This window comes from Bos taurus, chromosome 28 (assembly GCF_002263795.3).
Source record: "Bos taurus isolate L1 Dominette 01449 registration number 42190680 breed Hereford chromosome 28, ARS-UCD2.0, whole genome shotgun sequence".
NCBI classification, from domain to species: Eukaryota; Metazoa; Chordata; class Mammalia; order Artiodactyla; family Bovidae; genus Bos; species Bos taurus.
Window position 1 is genome coordinate 45,916,738 of NC_037355.1, and position 22,198 is coordinate 45,938,935.

A 22,198-nucleotide genomic window follows, 5' to 3' on the forward strand; every position below is an offset into this window, starting at 1 on the left:
GAGTACTGGAATGGGGTGCCATTGCCTTCTCCATGGATCTTCCTAGAGGATGTTAATATATGTCATTTTGAACCAGGTGCCTGTATACAGTAATACTGACGACAAGCACCAAATGGCAGATCAGCCATATTCCTGTATAGCATTGCCATTAAAGAAAATCAAAGCCTAGTTAATTTCCTCCCACCTCCCTGACTTGGGCTGCTATCCCAAGTCTGAGCAGCCTTGGCTGCTATGACTGGCCTGGAGTGGGACTGAACAGCTGGGCAGGTATCCTTAATTGAGCCCCCTCTTTAACCCATACTGTCTGGTTTGCTCTGGCTGTGACCAGACATCCTAGCTCAACCAACGGATGGTTGCCTGACCCCCTGGCCTTGAGCTTTGAAAAGTAACATAGTCCCCAAATCAATCCTCTTTCCTGAGAGTGCAGCCTCCTAGGCACCTCAGCAGGGTTCTGTGGGCAAGGCAGGGATGAGTTGAGATGTGAAGAGTGAAGTTTTAGGGGGAAGAAGAAGTGGGACACAAGCCCTTGGGTGTTTACTCAGGTACATTCCACTCTAATTCACAGCCCAGGAAGCAGGCATTCACTAAGGCTCTGGTTTCTCAAGAAACCAAAGTTGAGCATGAAGCTACAAGTTAACCAGCAGTGCTTACTCATACCTCCAGTTCACAAGGTCTCTGGAGCTGTTAATGAAAGCTGCCCTCAGGAAAGGATCTGGGGCTGGTACTGCAGAAGTAAATTCCAAACATAAACAGTTTTCAAGAAGTCAACTGCAAAAGGTAAATTTTCCTGACATCTTTAAAGAAAAGAAGAAAGGGAAACAAAAAACTCCCACCATGCAACAGGATAAGATGCTCAAGATTCCTAATCATAACAGGAGGATGCAGATCAAAATAACAATGACAAATCAAATCCCACCACTCAGAATGGCAATTCTTACATCACAAAAAGTAATGCTGGAGTGAGTCAGGAGGAGAGAGAACCCCCCTACACAGTACATGGGAATGGACATCAACAATATCTGCTAGAAAGGACAGCCTCCCCATGACAGAGAAAAACCTTTCTAGACAGCTAAGCCTAGGATCTGACATTCCCACATGTGGGCCTGTATCCCAAGAAAAACCATCATTCCAAAACACACATACACCCCAATGTTCACTGCAGCACTACTTATGGTAGCCAAAACACAGACCCAGGAAAATGTCTACTGACACATTAAAGCTTAAAGAAGGTGTGGTACACATATACAATGGATCGTTACTCAGCCTTGAAAAACCACCACTGAAATTATGAAATTATTCCATTGGTCACCACAAGGATGGACCTTGGAGGATCATACACTAAATAAAGTCAGGCAGACAGAGTAAGAAAATAGCATATGCTGTGAATTCCAGGAAAAATTAAAAGAAAAAATAGAGGAACACAAAAAGAGACTCTCAGAATTCAAACACAGAGGATTCCAAAAAAGTTCAAAGACCAAGGATGAATTAGGAGGACGGGACTAACATATACACAGAAATCAGTATCTAAAATAGATAATCCAAAAGGATTCCCTCCTTTCTTCTTTCTTTGCCCCTTCCTCCCACAAATGGGTTTCCCAGTGGCTCAAACAGTGAAGAATCTGCCTGCAATGCACGGGACCTGGGTTCAATCCCTGGGTCAGGAAGATACCCAGAGAAGGAAATGTCTACCCACTCCAGTATTCTTGCCTGGAGAATTCCATGGACAGGCAGAGAGTCAAACATGACTGAGTGACTAATACTTTCACCTTTTTTTTAACTTTCCTCCCACAAATACAGAAATATCGGAATCTCTGAAAAATACACAGAAATGTGTATCACTAACATATACACAACTCCAATACTTTGGCCACCTCATGTGAAGAGCTGACTCATTGGAAAAGACCCTGATGCTGGGAGGGATTGGGGGCAGGAGGAGAAGGGGACGACAGAGAGGAAATCGCTGGATGGCATCACTAACTCGATGGACATGAGTTTGGGTAAACTCCAGGAGCTGGTGATGGACAGGGAGGCCTGGCGTGCTGCGATTCATGGGGTTGCAAAGAGTCGGACACGACTGAGCAACTGAACATACACACAGAAATCTACATCTGTAATAGATAATCTGCAAGGATTATCTTCTTCCTTGCTTCCTTCCTACACATATTAACAAAAATCTGTATGTCTAACATATATACCAAAATCTGTATCTTTAACATATACACAGAAATCTGTATCTCTAATAGATACTTCACAAAGACCTGATGTTCAGCCCAGCAAACTCTACTAGACCTTTGCCAATTACTCTGTGGTAAAAGAATCAAAAAAAAAAGAGAGATGCTATATGTATATGTCATATTAAATCAGGCAGCAATATACTGAGATAAGCAACAAACTGCATATCAACTATACTCCAACATAGCACTGGCATGAGATTAAAGAAAAAGAAAAAAAATTCAATGACTGATATACTCCCCCTGACGTCCCTGACTTAGGGTGCGGTCCCATTCCTGGAGCCTGAGCAGGCTTGGGTTCAATGACTGGCCTGGAGTTGGGTTGAGAGAGCTAGGCAGGGTGTCTTTCATTGAGTCCCCTCTTAAACCTGTACTGTCTAGTTTGCTCTGGCTGGGACCAGAGTCCCAAATGCACCCAAAGGATGGCGAGTACCTCTAGCCTCGAACCTTGGAAAAGTAACCTAGCCTTCAGGTATTGTGGTACTGGTATTCCCAGTTCAAGCCTCCTCCTTGAGAGTGCAGCCTCCTAGATAGCTCAACAGGGAGCAGGGACCCAGGGTAGGAGTCTGGAGGGCAGGGGTGGAGTTTTAGGGGTAATAAGTAGTGAGACACAAGTCCTTGGGTGTTTGTTCACATTTCACTCTAATCCACAGCCCAGGAAACCATCTTTCCCTAGGCTCTGGTTGCAGGTGGAACCAGAGTTGGGCACGGAGAAGTGCTGCCACCTTGTGGACATTTCCTGGAACTACAACTTGCTCACCAGTGCTTACTGGCACCTCCAATTCAAAAGGCCTGTGGGGCTGTAAATGACAGCTGCCCTCAGGAAAGGTCCTGCGGCAGGTACTGCAGAAATAAATTCCAAGCACAGTCAACTTTCAAGAAGCCAATTTCAAAAATGAATTTGCCTCACACCCTCTTAGGAAAGAAAAAAACAACCCAGACGACCACAGGACAAGATACTCAGCATCCCTAATTATTATAGGAGAAATGTGAATCAAAATGACAACAAGAAATCAAATCCAACCTATCAGAATGGCTGTCGTCACAAGTCTGCAAACATTAAATGTGGGAGCCAGATAGTGATGGAACTTACTGATATAGTCAGTGGGAATGGAGATTGCCAAAGCCCTGGAAAGTACAGCCTCCACATGCTAGAAAAAGATCTTCAAAAAAACTAAGCCTAGAATCTGACATACCCCCATCTAGGCCTACATCCAAGAAAACCATCATTAAAAAAAAACACGTGCACCCAGCGTTCACTGCAGCACTAGTTACAAGAGCTAAGACACAGAACCAGCAAAATGTCTTTTGACACATTAAAGGTTGAAGAAGATGTGGTACATATATACAATGGACTCTCATTCAGCCATGAAAAAAGGCTATTGAAATTATGAAACTAAGCCACTAAAAGTCACAAGGATGGACCTTGAAGTATTACAGACTAAGTGAAGTCAGCCAGGCAGAGAAAGAAAATAGCATATGCTCTCCCTTGTAGACAAAAAAAAAAAAAAAAGATACAAAGGAACAAATTTACAACACAAAAAGTGACTCTGAGAATTCAAACACAAACAGAAGTCTCCAAGAAAAAGTGAAAGAGCAAGGATGAATTATGACATCAGAGCTATCATAGACACAGAAATCTGGATCTGTAATAGATAATTCATAAGGATTATCTTTCTTTCCTTCCTTCCTTCAAATATACACAGAAATTTGTATCTCTAACATGTACAGAGAAATCTCTATCTGTAATAGATAATCCAAGATCATTATCTCCTTCCTCCCTTCCAGATATGCTCTGAAATCTGTACTTCTAACATACTCACAGAAATCTGTATCTGTATTAGGTAATCCACAAGGATTATCTCTTGCTTCCCTTCCTTTCTTTCAGCACAAGTACACAGAAATACTTATCTCTAACATATACATAGAAATCTGTCACTGTAATAAATAATCCACAAGGACTAAGCCTTCTTAAGTAAACAATGTTTAAGAAATAGAGGAAAACAATAGGAAAGATGAGACCTCTGCAAGAAAGTCAGAGATACCAAGGGAACATTTCATGCAAAGATGGGCACAATAAAGGACAGGAATGGTATGGACCTAACAGAGGCAGAAGATATTAAGAAGAAGTGGCAAGAATACACAGAAGAACTATACAAAGATGGTCTTTATGACCCAGATAGCCACGATGGCGTGATCACTCACCTAGAGCCAGACATCATGGAGTGCAAAGTCAAGTGTGCCTTAGGAAGCATCAATACGAACAAAGCTAGTGGAGGTGATGGAATTCCAGATAAGCTATTTCAAATCCTAAAAAATAATGTGAAAGTGCTTCACTCAATATGCCAGCAAATTTGGAAAACTCAGCAGTGGCCACAGGACTGGAAAAGGTCAGTTTTCATTCCAGTGCAAAGAACGGCAATGCCAAAGAGTGTTCAAACTACCACACAGTTGCACTCATTTCACATGCTAGCAAGGTAATGCTCAAAATCCTCAAGCTAGGCTTCAATGATACGTGAACCAAGAACTTCCTGATGTACATGCTGGATTTAGAAAAGGCAGAGGAACCAGAGATCAAATTGTCAACATCCGATGGATCAAAGGATAGGCAAGAGAATCCCAGAAAACCATCTACTTCTGCTTTATTGACTACGGTAAAGCCTTTGACTGTGTAGATCACAACAAACTGTGGAAAATTCTTAAAGTGATGGGAATACCAGACCACCTTACCTGCCTCCAACAGTTAGAGCCGGACATGGAACAACAGACTGACTGGTTCCAAATTGGGAAAGGATTATGTCAGCTGTATATAGTCACCCTGCTTCTTTAACTTATATGCACCGTACATCACATGAAATGCCAGGCTGGATAAAGCACAAGCTGAAATCAAGATTGCTGGGACAAAATCAGAAATATAGACCAATGGAACAAGATAGAGAGCCCATAGATAAACCCACTCACATGGGGTACCTTATTTTTGACAAAGGAGGCAAGAATACACAATGGGGCAAAGACAGCCTCTTCAATAGTGGTGCTGGGAAAACTGGACAGCTACGTGCAAAAGAATGAAATTAGAACACTTCCTAACATCATACACAAAGATAAACTCAAAATGGATTAAAGACCTAAATATAAGACCAGAAACTATAAAACTCTTAGAGGAAAACACAGGCAGAACACTCAATGACATAAATCAAAGCAAGATCTTCTATGACCCACCTCCTGGAGTAATGGAAATAAAAACCAGAATAAACAAGTGGGACCTAATTAAACTTAAAAGCTTTTGTACAGCAAAGGAAACCATAAACAAAGGAAAAGACAACTCTCAGAATGGGAGAAAATAATAGCAAATGAAACAACTGACAAAGAATTAAATTCCAAAATTATACAAGCAGCTCATACAATTCAATACCAGAAAAACAAACAACCCAATCAAAAAGTGGGGAAAAGACCTAAAAAGACATTTCTCTGAAGAAGACATACAGATGGCTAATAAACACATGAAACAATGCTCAACATCACTCATTATTTGAGAAATGCAAATCAAAACTTCAATAAGATATCACCTTATACAAGTCAGAAAGGCCATCATCAAAAAGTCTACAAACAATAAATGCTGGAGAGGGTGTGCAGGAAAGGGAACACTCTTGCGCTACTGGTGGGAATGTAAATTGATATAGCCACTATGGAAGACAGTATGGAGATTCTTTAAAAAGCTAGGAATATAACCACCATATGACTTAGCAATCCCACTCCTAGAAATATACCCTGAGGAAACCAAAACTGAAAAAGACACATGTACCCCAATGTTCACTGCACTATTTACAATAGTTAGAACATGGAAGTAACCTACATGTCCATTGACAAATGAATGGATAAAGAAGCTATGGTGTATATATATATAATGGAATACTACTCGGCCATAAAAAGGAACGAATTTGAGTCAGTTCTAATGAGGTGGATGAACGTAGAGCCTATTATGTAAAGTCAGTCAGAAAGAGAAATATAAATATCGTATACTGATGCATATATATGCAATCTAGAAAGATGGCACTGATGAATTTATTTTCAGGGCAGCAATGGAGAAACAGACACAGAGAACAGACCTATGGATATGGGGGGAGGGGAGGAGGGAGAGGGTGAGACGTATGGAGAGAGTAACATGGAAACTTACAATACCATACGTAAAATAGATAGCCAATGGGAATTGCTGTATGACTCAGGGAACTCAAACAGGGGCTCTGTGACAATCTAGAGGGGTGGGATAGAGAGGGAGGTTGAGGAGAGAGGGGACAGGGGTGTACCTATGGCTGATTCTTGTTGATATTTGACAGAAAACCACAAAATTCTGTAAAGCAATTATCCTTCAATTAAAAAAAATAAAGGCCAGGAGAAAATCAACAACCTCAGATATGCTGATGACACCACCCTTACGGCAGAAAGTGAAGAGGAACTAAAGAGCCTCTTGATGAAGGGGAAAGAGGAGAATGCAAAAGCTGGCTTAAAACTCAACACTGAAAAAACTAAGATCATGGCATCCGGTCCCATCACCTCACGGCAAATAGATGAGGAAACAATGGAAACAGTGACAGACTTTATTTCTTTGGGCTCCAAAATCACTTCAGACAGTGACTGCAGCCATAAATTTCTTGCTCCTTGGAAGAAAATAAGTGACGAACCTACATAGCGTATTAAAAAGCAAAGACATTACTTTGTCAACAAAGGTCCATCTAGTCATAGCTATTGTTTTTCCAGTAGTCATGTATGGATGTGAGAGTTGGACCATGAAGAAGGCTGAGTGCCAAAGAACTGATGCCTTCAAACTGTGGTGCTGAAAAAGACTCTTGAAAGTCCCCAGACAGCAAGGAGATAAAACCACTCAATCCTAAAGGAAATCAACCCTGAAATTTCACTGGAAGGACTGGTATTGAAGCTGAAGCTCCAATACTTTTGTTAGGGGAAGCACACTGACTGAAACCACCTACCCTGGCCAGGCACCATAGTAACTATTCGCATGAGTTGTTTTACGACAGGAGGTCCTGGTAAAAAAACATGGAACTAATAAGCCACCACCAACAGGGAGAGCTCAGGAAAGATCAAAAAGTGACATCACATGTTCAACCACCTCCCAGAATCCTTCTCACTGGCATCTTGGCTGAACAAGGTGTGCACCACGAGGAAGGACTCTGAGTCAGAATACTTGGCTAAAGACAACCTGGAAACTAATCCCATCACCATAAAAACCGAGACTGTAAGCCACGTGGCAGAGCAGTTCTCCTGGGTTCCCTTATCCTACAGCTCTCCGCCGGGTGCCCCTTCCCAGTAAAATCTCTTGCTTTGTCATGTGTCTCCTCAGAAAATTCATTTCCGAGTGTTAGACAAGAGCCCATTTTCAGGCCCTGGAAGGGGTCCCCCTTCCTGCAATATTTTGGTCACCTGATGGGAAGACCCTGATGCTGGGAAAGATTGAAGGCAGGAGGAGAAGGGGACAGTAGAAGATGAGATAGTTGGATGACATCACTGACTCAACGGACATGAGTGTGAGCAAACTCCGGGAAACACTGAAGGACAGGCAAGCCTGCATGCTGCAGTCCATGGGGTCGCAGAGAGTCAGACACAACTGAGCGACTGAACAACAACTGTTGATAAAACAAGTGACCAGGACCCACTGTGTAACACAAGGAAACGTACTCCACACTCTGCAATAATCTATAAAGGACAAAACCCCAACAAATCACATATACACCTACGTAGATGCAAAACAATTTGCAGTAGAAAGAAAAGGAAAAATCAAAACACCCACAAGGTTGTAATTCACTGTGCACTCCAGTTCAAAAGATGGGATGAAAACAGAAAAACCTAAAGGAAATTCTGATTCTATTCCCCTCAGGACCTACTGGTGTAACATCCCTGGAGCCTGACTGGTCTGGTTCCCAAGTGGTGGCTCAGATGGTAAAGTATCTGCCTACAATGCAGGAGACCTGGGTTTGATCCCTTGGTTGGGAAGATCCCTTGGAGAAGGAAATGACAACCCACTCCAGTACTCTTGAATGGAAAATTCCATGGATGGAGGAGCCTGGTAGCCTACAGTCCATGGAGTCACAAAGAGTTGGACACAACTGAGCGACTTCACTTTCTTTCTTTCTGGAGTGTCCTGGGGCTGAGGGAGCTGGGAGCATGCAGCAGGCAGTGTGTCTCCAAAACGGACCTGGAGTGCCTGTTGCCCTCTGGAGAGCCCCCAGCCTCCAGGTACAGGCAGGAGAAATTAAGAGATTGGAATTAACATATACATATTACTATGTATCAAGTAGATGATAAAAGTACCTACCGGATAGTTTAGGAAAGTTTATTGAACACACCGTAATCACCTATATGCAAAAAAGAACCCAAAAGGAATAGATAAATGTCTATGTGTAACTGAATCAAGTTCCTGTACACCTGAAACAAACACAACATCAGAAATTCACTCTATTCTAACAGAAAATAACAAAGAATTTACAGGGAAAAAAAAAAAAAGTGGCATGAAGTAATGCTGCCGCCTCATGAACATTGTCTGTAATAACACTATAAAGAGCTATGCTGCTGCAAATTTAACATTCACAATTTATTTACACCAGGGGCTGTAAGTAAAAAATACCTGCCTTCCAGAAAGGTCCTAAGAGTGGTCATCGAAAAAGAATCCAAAACAAGGCAGGCATTAAAGAAGCCAATTTCAAGATGTAAGTTTAAGTCACACATTAAAAAAAATCACATGAAAAGATGTCAACATCACTAAACAGTAGAGAAATGCAATTCTAAAATACAATGAGGTATCACATTGTGGGGAGCGAGCTCCGCCTCTGGCAAAGGTCATGAGGAAGGAGGCTTGGCATACGCAAAGGCGGGATCAAGCCTCAGGAGTCTCCCTGGAAATTCTCGAGCAATCTACCTTCAAAACCAGAGTCTGCCTACTTTCTGCTTTGTGCTTTCACCTACACCTCTGACTTTACGGGGGGCTGTCCCCCACTACCTCTCTGAAAAAAGTTAGCTTACAGCTCCAGTTAATAATTCCTGGGTGTGACAGTGTTTAACCTACAAACTCCTTTGGAAATCCTCTAGCCTGCCTGAATAGGTTTTTCCGGCCACATGTGATTGTTCAGAGCCTCCCAACTGTGAGAGGCATGAGATGTTCTAAACTGTCTAAACACAGATTCTTTTGAGTAGTTAAAAGATTGATTAGAAATTGTATTGGTGAAGGGATTTTCACTTGTTGGGCCAATGTTTGCTGCTAAGTTTCCATATCCCTTGCCTGCTGTGTCCCTGGCAGTGTATTGATTAAATTGGTGTAAGCAGTAGCTTTAATGTTTGTAACCTGGGACCCTTGAGTTAATTCTTTTTCTTGTTATAGCCCACCACACCTTTGCTCTGTAGGAATGCAACTTTATCTAATGCTTTTGGAGGGTGGCTCCTGACCAATCACCTTTAGAGAAAAATAAGTTTTCTGAAGAAAAGGTCTTAAAATGTTAACAGGCCTCCGGGCCAGAAGATGATGCAAATCACCTAACTTTTGCATATGCTAAGTTTGCAGGAAGAAAGCCTGGCTTGCTGCCTGACTCTACACCTTCCCCCATTATCCTCTATGCATAACTTAAGGTATAAAAACTACTTTGGAAAATAAAGTACGGGCCTTGTTCACCGAAACTTGGTCTCACCATGTCGTTCTTTCTCTTACCTTCTGGCTGAATTATTCAGCCTCTTTTCTACACTGAATTTCCTCACTGAGCTATCCTTATCTCAGCCTCTTTTCTCCACTGAATTTTCCTACTGAGCTATCCTCATTCTATTACTCTTTATATCCTTAATTAACGTTTAATTAAGCAATTGTTTCCTGATCTTCGCCTACGCCGTCTCTCCTTCGAATACCCTGGATCAGCCGGGGCTGGTCCCCGGCAACATCACACTGGTAGGAATGGCCATTGCCAAACACTCAACAAACAATAAATGCTGGAGAGGGTGTGCAGACAAGGGAACCCTCCTCTACTGATGCTTGGGATGTAAATGGGTTAACAGCCACTCTGGAGGACACCGTGAGGATTCCTTCAACCATGAAAATGAGAATGAAATTAGAAAGCATCCTAACACCAAACACAAAATAAACCCCAGAGGGTATAAATATCTAAATGTAATGATGGATACTATGAAATTCTCGAGAAAATATAAACAGGACACAACTTGACATAAAATACAGCAAGTTCTTTATGGAATCACCTCTTAGAATAATGAGAAACCATAAATCACAAAGTGGGACTGAATTAACCTTAAAAGTATTTGCATGCCTAAAGCAAACCCTCAAGGAAAGACAAGGACAATTGTCAGAATAGGAAAAAATATTTGCCAAGATACCCACAAGGAATTCATCTCCAAAACATACAAACAGCTTGCACAACTTAATATCAACAATACATACAACCAAGAACAAAATGGGCCAAAGACTGAAATGGTTATTTCTCTGAGGAAGGTCTACAGATTCACTTAGGCACATGAAAATGTGATCAGCATCACTAATTATCAGAAAAACACAAATCAAAGTCCAATGCGCTAAGCACTCACATTGGTCAGAACAGTCGTCTTAAAACATTTTAAAGAATAAATGCTAGGACTTCCCTGGTGGTGCAGTGTTAAGAATGCGCCTGCAAATGCAGGAGACACGGGTTGGAACCATGGTCTCAGAAGATTCCACGTGTAGGGCCACAAAGCCCATGTGCCACAACTACTGAGCCTGTGCTCTAGAGCCCTTAAGGTACAACTACCGCAACTACTGAAGCCTGGTGCTCTAGAGCCTGCATTCTGCAACCAAAAGCCACCACAATGAGAAGCCTGGACAGTGAAACGAGAGAGTAGCCCCCACTCACTGCAGATAGAGAAAGCTAGATTTCTGCGATCAAGGCCCAGTGCAACCAAAGACAGATGATTAAAATTATTTAGAAAAGAATACATGCTGGAGAGGGTGTATAGACAAGGAAACCCTCCTGCACTGTTGATCACAATGTACATAGGTTCATCCAGTAGGGAGAACAGTATGGAGGGTCATTTGAAAAATAATACACAGAAGAAAAAAAAAAGAAAAATAATACACAGAAGTATCTTAGGACCCAACAATCCCACGCCTGGGCATAAATCCAGAGAACATTAAAAATGTAAAAGACACCCCTGCAATCTTGGCCCACAAGGTGCAACAGCCAAGTCTGGGAAGCAAGCTAATTGTATAAATTTCAGATAAAGGTACAGGTACAAATACACAATGCAATATTTCTCAACCATAAGGAAGTAGGAAATAATGCCAAGACCAGTCACAGAAAAGAAAGTTGAGATGATCATTCGAAGTAAAGTAATGGAGACAGAGACAGACAAGCATCATATGATATCACTTCTAGGTGTAATCTAACAATGGATGAAAATGAACTTTTTTCTTAAAGAGACACAGCCTCACAGACTTAGAAAAGTAACATCTGCTCACTGACATAGAAAACTATGGGTGAGGGAGAAACAAGCTGCTTCAGACTATATATACTACTACTCATAAAGTCACCAGGATCTACTGTATAACACAAGAAAACTTATGCAACACTGTAATTACCTATACAAAAAAACCCACACATACACTCGAGCAATGTCTTAGGAGTGGTCATTGAAAAAGAATTCAAAACAAGACAGGTGTTCAATTTCACCTGTCAAATTGGTGGCCAATTTCAGGTGGTAGGTTTAACTCATACCCTTTAAAAAAATCACATTAAAAGATGTCACCATCGCTAAATATTAGAGAAATGGAAATAAAACTCCAATGAGGTATTTCCTCACATGATTCACAATCACCATTGTCCAAAAGTCAACAAACAGTAAGTGCTAGAAGGAGTGTGGGAAAAAGGGAACCCTCCTACATTAGTGAAAAGGTGAATTAGTAACAGCCACTATGGAGAATAGTGTGCCGGTTTTTAAAGAAATGAGAATGAGAATGCAATTGGAATACTCCCTGATGCATACACAAAAATAAACTCCAAATAGATTAAAGACCTAAATAAAAGGATCAGTCAGTTCAGTTCAGTTGCTCAGTTGTATCCAGCTCTTTGCAACCCCATGGACTGAAGCACGCCAGGCCTCCCTGTCCATCACCAACTCCTGGAGTTTACTCAAACTCATGTCCATTGAGTTGGTGATGCCATGCAATCATTTCATCTTCTGTTGTCCCCTTCTCCTCCCACCTTCAATCTTTTCCAGCATGAGGGTCTTTTCAAATGAGTCAGTTCTTTGCATCAGGTGGCCAAAGTACTGGAGTTTCAGCTTCAACATCAGTCCTTCCAATGAATATTCAGGACTGATTTCCTTTAGGATGGACTGGTTGGATCTCCTTGCAGTCCAAGGGACTCTCAAGAGTCTTCTCCAACACCACAGTTCAAAAGCATCAATTCTTTAGCACTCAGCTTTCTTTATAGTCCAACTCTCACATCCATACATGACTACTGGAAAAACCATAGCTTTGACTAGATGGACCTTTGTTGGCAAAGTAATGTCTCTGCTTTTTAATATGCTGTCTAGGTTGGTCATAACTTTTTTTCTAGGAGTACACGTCTTTTAATTTCATGGCTGCAGTCAGCATCTGCAGTGATTTTGGAGCCCCAAAAAATAAAGTCTGTCACTGTTTCCCCTGTTTCCCCATCTATTTGCCATAGAGTGATGGGACCAGATGCTACGATCTTAGTTTTCTGAATCTTAGCTTTCTGAGCTTTAAGTGAACTTTTTCACTCTCCTCTTTCAGTTTCATCAAGAGGCTCTTTAGTTCTTCACTTTCTGCTGTAAGGACAGAAATCCATAAAAGTATGGATACAATGAAACTCCTGAGGAAAAGAGCAGAACACACTTTGACATAAAATGCAGCAAGCCCTTTTCTGACTCATCTCTTAGAATCATGAAAAATAAAATAAAAACAAATAAATGGGACCTAATTACCCTTAAAAGCATTGTAACAGCAGAGAAAACCATAAACACAACAAAAAGACAACCCTCATAATGAAAGTAATATTTGCAAAAGAAGACACCCTCAGGAATTTATCTCCAAGATGCACAAATAGCTTATGCACCTCAATAACAAAGAAACAAACCAATCAAACAGGGGCACAAGATTTAAATGGACTTTTCTCCAAAGAAGACATAGAGGTGGCCATGAAGGACATGAAAAGATGCTTAGCATCTGTAAGTATTAGAGAACTGTGGATCAGTTGTACAATGTGGTATCGCCTCACACAGGTCAGAATGGTCAGCATCAAAAAATCTACAACAATAAATTCTGGAGAGGGTGTGGAGAAAAAATAACCCTCCTCCCTGTTGGTGGGAATGAAAGTCAGTAAATCACAAAGGAGAACAGGACAAAGGTTCATTAAAAACTAAACAGAGAAGCACCATAGGACCAGCAATTCCATTACTGGGCATAGATCCAGAGAAAACCATAATTTTAAAGACAGGTGCTCCCTAACGTTCATGGCAGCACTATGTACAACAGTCAAGACATGGAAGCAACCTTAGTGGATAAGGACAGATGAATGGGTAAACAAGATGGGGTACACGCACACAGTGCATTATTACTCAGCCATAAAAGGATGATATCATACCACATCCAGCAATAAGGGAGTGGAGACGATCATAGTAAGTGAAGTGAGACAAAGACAAGTATCATATGATATCACTTAGTGGTGAATTCTAACAATGGATACAAATGAACTTCTTTGCCAAACAGAAATAGCCCCATGCATAGCAAAGCACCTATGGTTACCAAAAGGGAAAGGTGGTGGGCAATAAGAAATGAGCAGGTGTTGATGAACATACACACACTACTCTTTATAAATAAACAAGGAGGACCCCTAATCAATACTGCGTAATAAACTAAATGGGAAAAGAAACCAAAAAAGCACATGTACACATCTATGCATAAGTGAATCATGTTGCTGTCCACCTAAAATAAAAACAAATAAACATACCCTACAACACCGTAAGTCACCTATACACCAATACAAAATACAAATTACAAAGAGTGAATGTCAACTCTATTCCCCTCAGGCCTTGGTGACCTGGGCTGCTGTCACATCCCTGAAGCCTGGGCAGGCTCGTTTCCCAAGGATGGACTGTCATGGGGCTGATGGGGCTGGGGAGTGTGTGCCAGCCAATGAGCCCTGCCACATGGCCCTGGTGAGCCTGTTCCCCTCTGCTGCAACCCACAACCTCCAGATCCAGGTGGGTTCTCCTGCACTAACACTACGCCTACTGCACCCAAAGGATGTGGAGCCTCTGGGCTGGAAGAGCTTTGAAAAGCCCCATGGGCTCAATGTCTCCTGGTGTTGGGGTTCCCACCTTCAGCCTCCTTCCTTAGGGTCACCCCACCTATGGATGAAAGCACCCTTCCCAGAGTGGTGTTGCAGGAATTGGGATTTGTCCAGGGGACAGGGGTAAGGAAGGAAGAAGGAATGGGACACAAGCATTAAGTGCTTCTTCTGGGACTTTCCACTCTGACAATCCAGGAACAAGACTTTACCCAAGGCTCTGGTTCCTTCGGGAGAAGGCGATGGCAACCCACTCCATTACTGTTGTCTGGAAAATCCCATGGACGGAGGAGCCTGGTAGGCTGCAGTCCACGGGGTCGCGAAGAGTCGAATACGACTGTGCGACTTCACTTTCACTTTTCACTTTCATGCACTGGAGAAGGAAATGGCAACCCACTCCAGTGTTCTTGCCCGAAGAATCCCAGGGACGGCGGAGTCTGGTGGGCTGCCGTCTATGGGGTCGCACAGAGTCTGACACGACTGAAGCGACTTAGCAGCAGCAACAGCTGGTTCCCTCAGCAACCAGAGTTGGGCATAAAGACATGCTGCCACCTTGTGGCCATTTCCATAACAACAACTTGGAAATCAATGCTCCTGGGCACTTAACATTCACAAGGCCTGAGGGGCTTAAGGAAAAAAACACCTGCCCTTAAGAAATCTCCTAGGGGAGGTCATCGGAAAAATATTAAAACAGGGAAGTCACTCAAGAAGCCAATTTGAATAAGTAAGTTTAACTCACACTGTTTTTTTAAAAAAAATTCATATGCAAAGATGTCAACATCACTAAATATGAGAGAAATGCAAATCAAAACTTCAACAAGGTATCACCTTACACCAGTCACAATGGCCATAGGCAGAAACTCTACAAACAATAAATACTGGAGAGGGTATAGAGCAAAGGGAACCCTCCTACAATGATGTTGGGGATGGAAACTGGGAGCAGCTACCGGGGAGGACGCCAGACAGATTCCTTAGCGATGAATATGAGAATGAAATTAGACTACTCACTAACACCATACACAAAAATAAACTGCAAATAGATTAAATGTCTAAATAAAAGAACAGATACAATGGAACTCTTGAGGAAAAAAAGCAGAGCACACTTTGACATAAAATGCAGCGAGATCTTTTTTGACCCACCTCTAAGAATCAGGACATAAAAAACAAAAACAAACAAATGGGACCTAATAGACATTAAAAGCATTTGCAAAACAAAGGACACCATCAGTGGGAAAAAAAGACAACCAAGAATGGAAAAAATTCATGCAAACAAAGCCACAGGGAATTTATCTCCACAGATAAAAACAACTTGTAAAACTCAGTATCAAAAAGCAATCCCATAAAAAATTGGCCAAAGATGTAAATGCACTTTACTCCACAGAAGGCATAGAGATGGCCATAAAGTAGAGGAAAAGATTCTAAAATCACTCGTTCTTAGAGGAAGGGAAGTCAATTGTCCAGTGAGATATCACATCAATCAGAATGAGCATCTCAAAAAATCTACAACAATAAATTCTGCAGAAACTGTGGAGAGAAAAAAACCCTCCCACCATGGATGGGAATGTAAATGGGTACATTCACTACGGAGAACATTATGGAGGTTCTTTAAAAAACTAAACACAGAAGTACCAAGTGACCCAGCAATTCCATACCTAGGCACAGATCCAGAGAAGACCAAAATTGTAAAAAATACCTGCATCCCAACAATCATAGCAGCACTAGGTACAATAGCAAAGACAGGGAAGCAACTTAAATGTACAAGAACAGATGAATGGATACAGAAGATGTGATATATATATATACACACACACACACATACACACACACATACACAATGCAATATTACTCAGAAATAAATAGGGATGAGATAATGCCATTTCCAGTTACAGGGAAGAAACTAGAGATGATCATACTAAGTGAAGTGAGACAGGGAAAGACAGGTATCATAGGATATCATTTCTGGTGGAATCTAAAAATGGATACAAATGAACTTTTTACAAGAGAATTAGCCTCAGAGACTTAAAAAAGAAACTTATGGTTACCAAAGAAGAAAGTTGAAGGGGGCAGAGGGCAATTAGCTGGTTCAGATGAAAATAATACCATAATAGCCAGGACATGGAAGCAACCTAGATGTCCATCAGCAGATGAATGGATAAGAAAGCTGTGGTACATATACACAATGGAGTATTACTCAGCCATTAAAAAGAATACACTTGAATCAGTTCTAATGAGGTGGATGAAACTGGAGCCTATTATACAGAGTGAAGTAAGCCAGAAAGAAAAACACCAATACAGCATACTAACGCATATATATGGAATTTAGAAAGATGGTAACGATAACCCTGTAAGCGAGACAGCAAAAGAGACATAGATGCATAGAACAGTCTTTTGGAGTCTGTGGGAGAGGGAGAGGGTGGGATGATTTGGGAGAATGGCATTGAAACATGTATAATATCATATATGAAACGAATCGCCAGTCCAACCTTCGATGCATGATACTGAATGCTTGGGGCTGGTGCACTGGGATGACCCAGAGGGATGGTATGGGGAGGGAGGAGGGAGGGGGGGTTCAGGATGGGGAACACGTGTACACCCGTGGCGGATTCATGTTGATGTATGGCAAAACCAATACAATATTGTAAAGTAATTAACCTCCAATTAAAATAAATAAATTTATATTAAAAATAAATAAATAAAATAATACCACAAAAAACGTGCTCAATAGCCCAAAGTCTGACAGGGCTGTAAATGATACCTGCCCTCAAGAAATGTCACAGGGTAAATCATCAGGAAAGAATTCCTAACCGGGCCAACTTTCAAGAAAACAGATCAAGTGATAAATTGTACTCACAAAGTGTAAAATAACAAAAGCACATGGGAAGATACTCCACATCAGTAATTATTAAATCAATATGAATCAAAATTACAATGAGGTATCACCTCACACTGGTCACAATGGCCATCATTGAAAAGCTCTACAAAGAATAAATACTGCAGAGAATGTACAGAAAAGGGAATCCTCCCACAATCTTGGTGGGAATGTAACTGGTGAAGCCACTATTGAAAACAGCATGGAGTTTCTTTGAACACTAAACATACAGGTATCATATGATCCTGCAATCCCACTCCCAGGTTTAGATCTGGAGAAATTCATCATTCAAAATGACATGTGCACCCCAATTTTCAGGCTAGCACTATTTACAACAGCCAAGACATAGAATCCACCAAAATGTCCATTGACAGAAAAATGAAGGCTATGTGGTATATCTATATACTGGAATACTACTCAGTCATTAAAGAGAATGAAATGATGATATTGGCAGCCCCATGGATGGACTGAGAAATTTTCATACCAAGTGGGGTAAGTCAGAGAGAAAAATACAAATATCCTAAGGTACCACGTACAGGTGGAATCTATAAATTCATACCACTGAACTAATATACAAAACAGAAACAGCCTGAGAAAACCAAATTCTGATTATCGTGAGAAAGTTAGAAGGGAGGGATAAATTAAGAGTTTGGGATGAAAATATACACACTAATATATATCAAGTTGATAATGAAAAAGGACCTACTGAATACAACAGGGAACTCTCCTGAACAAACTGTAATACCCTGTATGAGGAAAAAAAAAACAACAACAAAACAGAAAAAGAATAGATGTCTATGTATAACTGAATCAAGTTCAGGTACACCTAAAACAAAACATCGGAAATCAACTCTACTCCAATATAAAATAACAATTCAATTACAAATTAAGTTACCTGAGCTTGGTCTAAGGGAAACCAGACAGCCATGACCCTATGAATTAGACATGTGATATGCTATGATATTAATATGACACCACCAAAGGTTTTCACTCAGCAGAACACAGAGCAGCAACCCACACAAAGGTGCCTGAACTCATGTGAATGCGACAAGCTGAAGAGAACAAAAAGGACCACAGTTTAAACAGGGCAACACCCTCAATTCAGATGTTGGGAATCTCCAAGGGGACAAGACACACGGCAGGCAAAGAATACACTGTCTCTGTGTACACAGGATTCTGACTCAGGCGGATGGGGTGAGACCCACACAATCCCCAGACTCTGCACCTGGGGTCCCATGACCCTTGGTTAGGACACCATGTCTCTGCTGGTTAGGCCCCCAAGGTGGAAATGGGTGCTTCCTGTAACCCCCTGGGATGATAGAAGTGTAGGATCAGTCTCCTCCCCGCTTACTGTCCCATAGAAGTCCTCTCCTCCCTTTGGTTCTGTGTGATAGTAACAGTTTTTACAGCTGTCATGATAATGTTGAACACACTACCTTAGTTCTGGCAGGCTCAGTCCTTTCTTGTTCCACTGAGGTGTTGAGAAAACACGCCAGAGGGCTGGGAGACGAAGGCCAGGTCTGGTCTCTGCTGAGGAGGGAGAGTCGACTGGAAGGAGAGCACAGCAGCAACCTCACCTGCTGCCCATTGGCCATTTGTCTGATCCATGTGCCCTGGAATCAATTCACCAGGTGAACCTGCCTCCCTTGCCGCAATGCTTGTCCTGGAAAATTGGAATAATTACCAGGTAGCCACCTGAGGCGGAAAAGGCAATGGCACCCCACTCCAGTACTCTTGCCTGGAAAATCCCATGGACGGAGGAGCCTGGTGGGCTGCAGTTCATGGGGTCGCTAAGAGTCAGACACGACTGGGCGACTTAACTTTCACTTTTCACTTTCATGCATTGGAGAAGGAAATGGCAACCCACTCCAGTGTTCTTGCCTGGAGAATCCCAGGGATGGGGAGAAGGTCCTGACCCCTTATTAACTAGCGGTCGAGGATGTGCTTGTATTTTTCCACAGGATGCAGATTCTCCAATTTAGATCCAAGACAGGTTGATTCGCCATGTTGCAGACCCCCAGACATCCAGTTCCCCCATTGCTTCTATCACAAAAGAGGAGCCCGCTGGAAGGGGAGGCAAGATAAACATCGAGATCCCGGCAAGACTGACGGGGCTGCTGCAGTGCGAACTCCAACCAGAAAATAATTCTACTTATTCTGTTTTGGCTCATCTACCCTCTCCTTATGTTTTTCTCTTTACCAATGATTCTGGAAAACTTAATGTACGTGTGACTTTCACTGGTGGACCCAATGCAGTGACTTGTGAACAATGCATGCTCTCATGTTTAAATCCTCAATATAATGTTTGCTCTTTGGTAGTGTTACAATGTCCACCTTATCTTATGATGTAACCACTTATTCATATAACTATAGTCTTGCTGTGTTACAACAACTACAAGATTTAATGTGATCATGACAATTTGTGGGTACTTATTTTAGGAATATCAGCTTTAATAGCAGCAATTACTTCTGTTACTGTGGCAGCAATATCATTGACTCAACAAGTGCATACTGCCCAATATGTTGATGCTATGTCTAAAAATGTCTCTTTAAGTCTAGCAACACTGGAAGTTATAGATAGAAAATTGGAGATGAGAGTAGACGCCTTAGAAGAGGCAATAATGCATATTGGGGCTGAGTTACAGGCTTTAAAAGTGAAAATGGCTCTGTCTTGCCAAGCTGATTACCGGTGGATATGCGTGACATCTTTAAAGGTAAACGAGACAGATTATGAATGGGAAAAAATCAAAAAACATATCTCAGGTGTTTGCAACAGCTCTGACATTGGCCTGGACTTAGGGAAATTTCATAATCAAATACAGACCCTGGAACACTGTCGACTGGATTTTACCACCGCTGGAGCAGCTAATGACTTATTTCACACCTTCTCTAACTTTACTTCTGGAAAAAACATTCTGTCTAATATCTTTAGTTCTAATTTTGCTTCTCATAATCATTCTTCCTTGTATTGTCAGGATTCTTCGGCAGAACATTCAAAAGCTCGCGACTGAGCTGCATCTGGCTGTTTTAAGAAATAAAAAAGGGGGAGATGCGGGGAGCGAGCTCCGCCCCTGGCAAAGGTCATGAGGAAGGAGGCTTGGCATACGCAAAGGCGGGATCAAGCCTCAGGAGTCTCCCTGGAAATTCTCGAGCAATCTACCCCCAAAACCAGTCTGCCTACTTTCTGCTTTGTGCTTTCACCTATACCTCTGACTTTATGGGGGGCTGTCCCCCACTACCTCTCTGAAAAAAGAGTTAGCTTACAGCTCCAGTTAATAATTCCTGGGTGTGACAGTGTTTCAACCTACAAACTCCCTTGGAAGTCCTCTAGCCTGCCTGAATAGGTTTTTCCGGCCACATGTGATTGCTCAGAGCCTCCAAACTGTGAGAGGCATGAGATGTTCTAAACTGTCTAAATACAGATTCCTTTGAGCAGTTAAAAGATTGATTAGAAATTGTATTGGTGAAGGGATTTTCACTTGTTGGGCCAATGTTTGCTGCTAAGTCTCCATATCCCTTACCTGCTGTGTCCCTGGCAGTGTATTGATTAATATAATTGGTGTAAGTAGTAGCTTTAATGTTTGTAACCTGGGACCCTTGAGTTAATTCTTTTTCTTGTTATAGCCCACCACACCTTTGCTCTGTAGGAATGCAACTTTATCTAATGCTTTTTGGAGGCTGGCGCCTGACTTTAGAATAATCACCTTTAGAGAAAAAGGCCTCTGGGCCAGAAGATGATGCAAATCACCTAAACTTTTGCATATGATAAGTTTGCAGGAAGAAAGCCTGGCTTACTGCATGACTCTACCCCTTCCCCCATTATCCTCTATGCATAACTTAAGGTATAAAAACTACTTTGGAAAATAAAGTGTGGGCCTTGTTCACCGAAACTTGGTCTCACCATGTCGTTCTTTCTCTTACCTTCTGGCTGAATTATTCAGCCTCTTTTCTCCACTGAATTTCCTCACTGAGCTATCCTTATTTCAGCCTCTTTTCTTCACTGAATTTTACAGAGCTATCCTCATTCTATTACTCTTTATATCCTTAATTAACATTTAATTAAGCAATTGTTTCCTGATCTTCACCTACGCCGTCTCTCCTTCGAATACCCTGGATCAGCCGGGGCTGGTCCCCGGCAGATGGGAGAGCCTGGTGGGCTGCCATCTCTGGGGTCGCACAGAGTCGGACACGACTGAAGCGACTTAGCAGCAGCAGCAGCCACCTGAGGAGTCTTTAGGAGCCCCAGGGAAGGTGAACCTCACAGGGATAAAGAAGCAAACAGGCACAGGCCTGTATAAAATGAATACTGTAAAGCATTAATTACTAAACACAAGTGAAGTTCTCATGTATTCATCCCTTTTTCTTAGTTGTGTATATGTGTGTGTGTGGTCTCTCATGATCCTGTCCCATGCAGATGGGGTGAGACTCACACAGTCCCCAGACCACCCACCTGGAGTCACATGTCCCCTTGATCAGGCACCATGGCTGTGGTCAGCAAGCCCCCAATGTGTAAACAAGCCAGGTCCCTGGGACCTGCTGGGACTCTAGAAAGAAATGTAGGGTCCATCTCCTCTCCCCACAATTGTCCCTGAGAAGTCAGGCCCCCTCCTGTTTTCACTCTGGTTCTGTGTGATTTTTTGCTGGTTTGAAAGCTCATGCTAGAGGTGAATACACTACCTTGGTTCTGGCAGGCTCTGTCTTTCTTGTCCTGCTGAGTTGCTGAGAAAACACAGAAGAGCTGGACTGAAAGA

At 42.0% G+C, this 22,198-nt stretch overlaps 1 long non-coding RNA gene across 3 annotated transcripts in view; it reads right to left on the minus strand.

The window, feature by feature from the left end:
* Positions 1-21,591, minus strand: part of LOC101905670 (uncharacterized) — a 39,190-nt gene extending 17,599 nt beyond the window's left edge. For all 3 annotated transcript variants that reach the window (XR_003033105.2, XR_003033104.2, XR_003033103.2), the window contains exon 1: positions 18,884-21,591. This is a non-coding gene — a long non-coding RNA (uncharacterized lncRNA). The remainder of the gene's footprint in view (positions 1-18,883) is intronic.
* Positions 21,592-22,198: the final 607 nt, after the last annotated feature.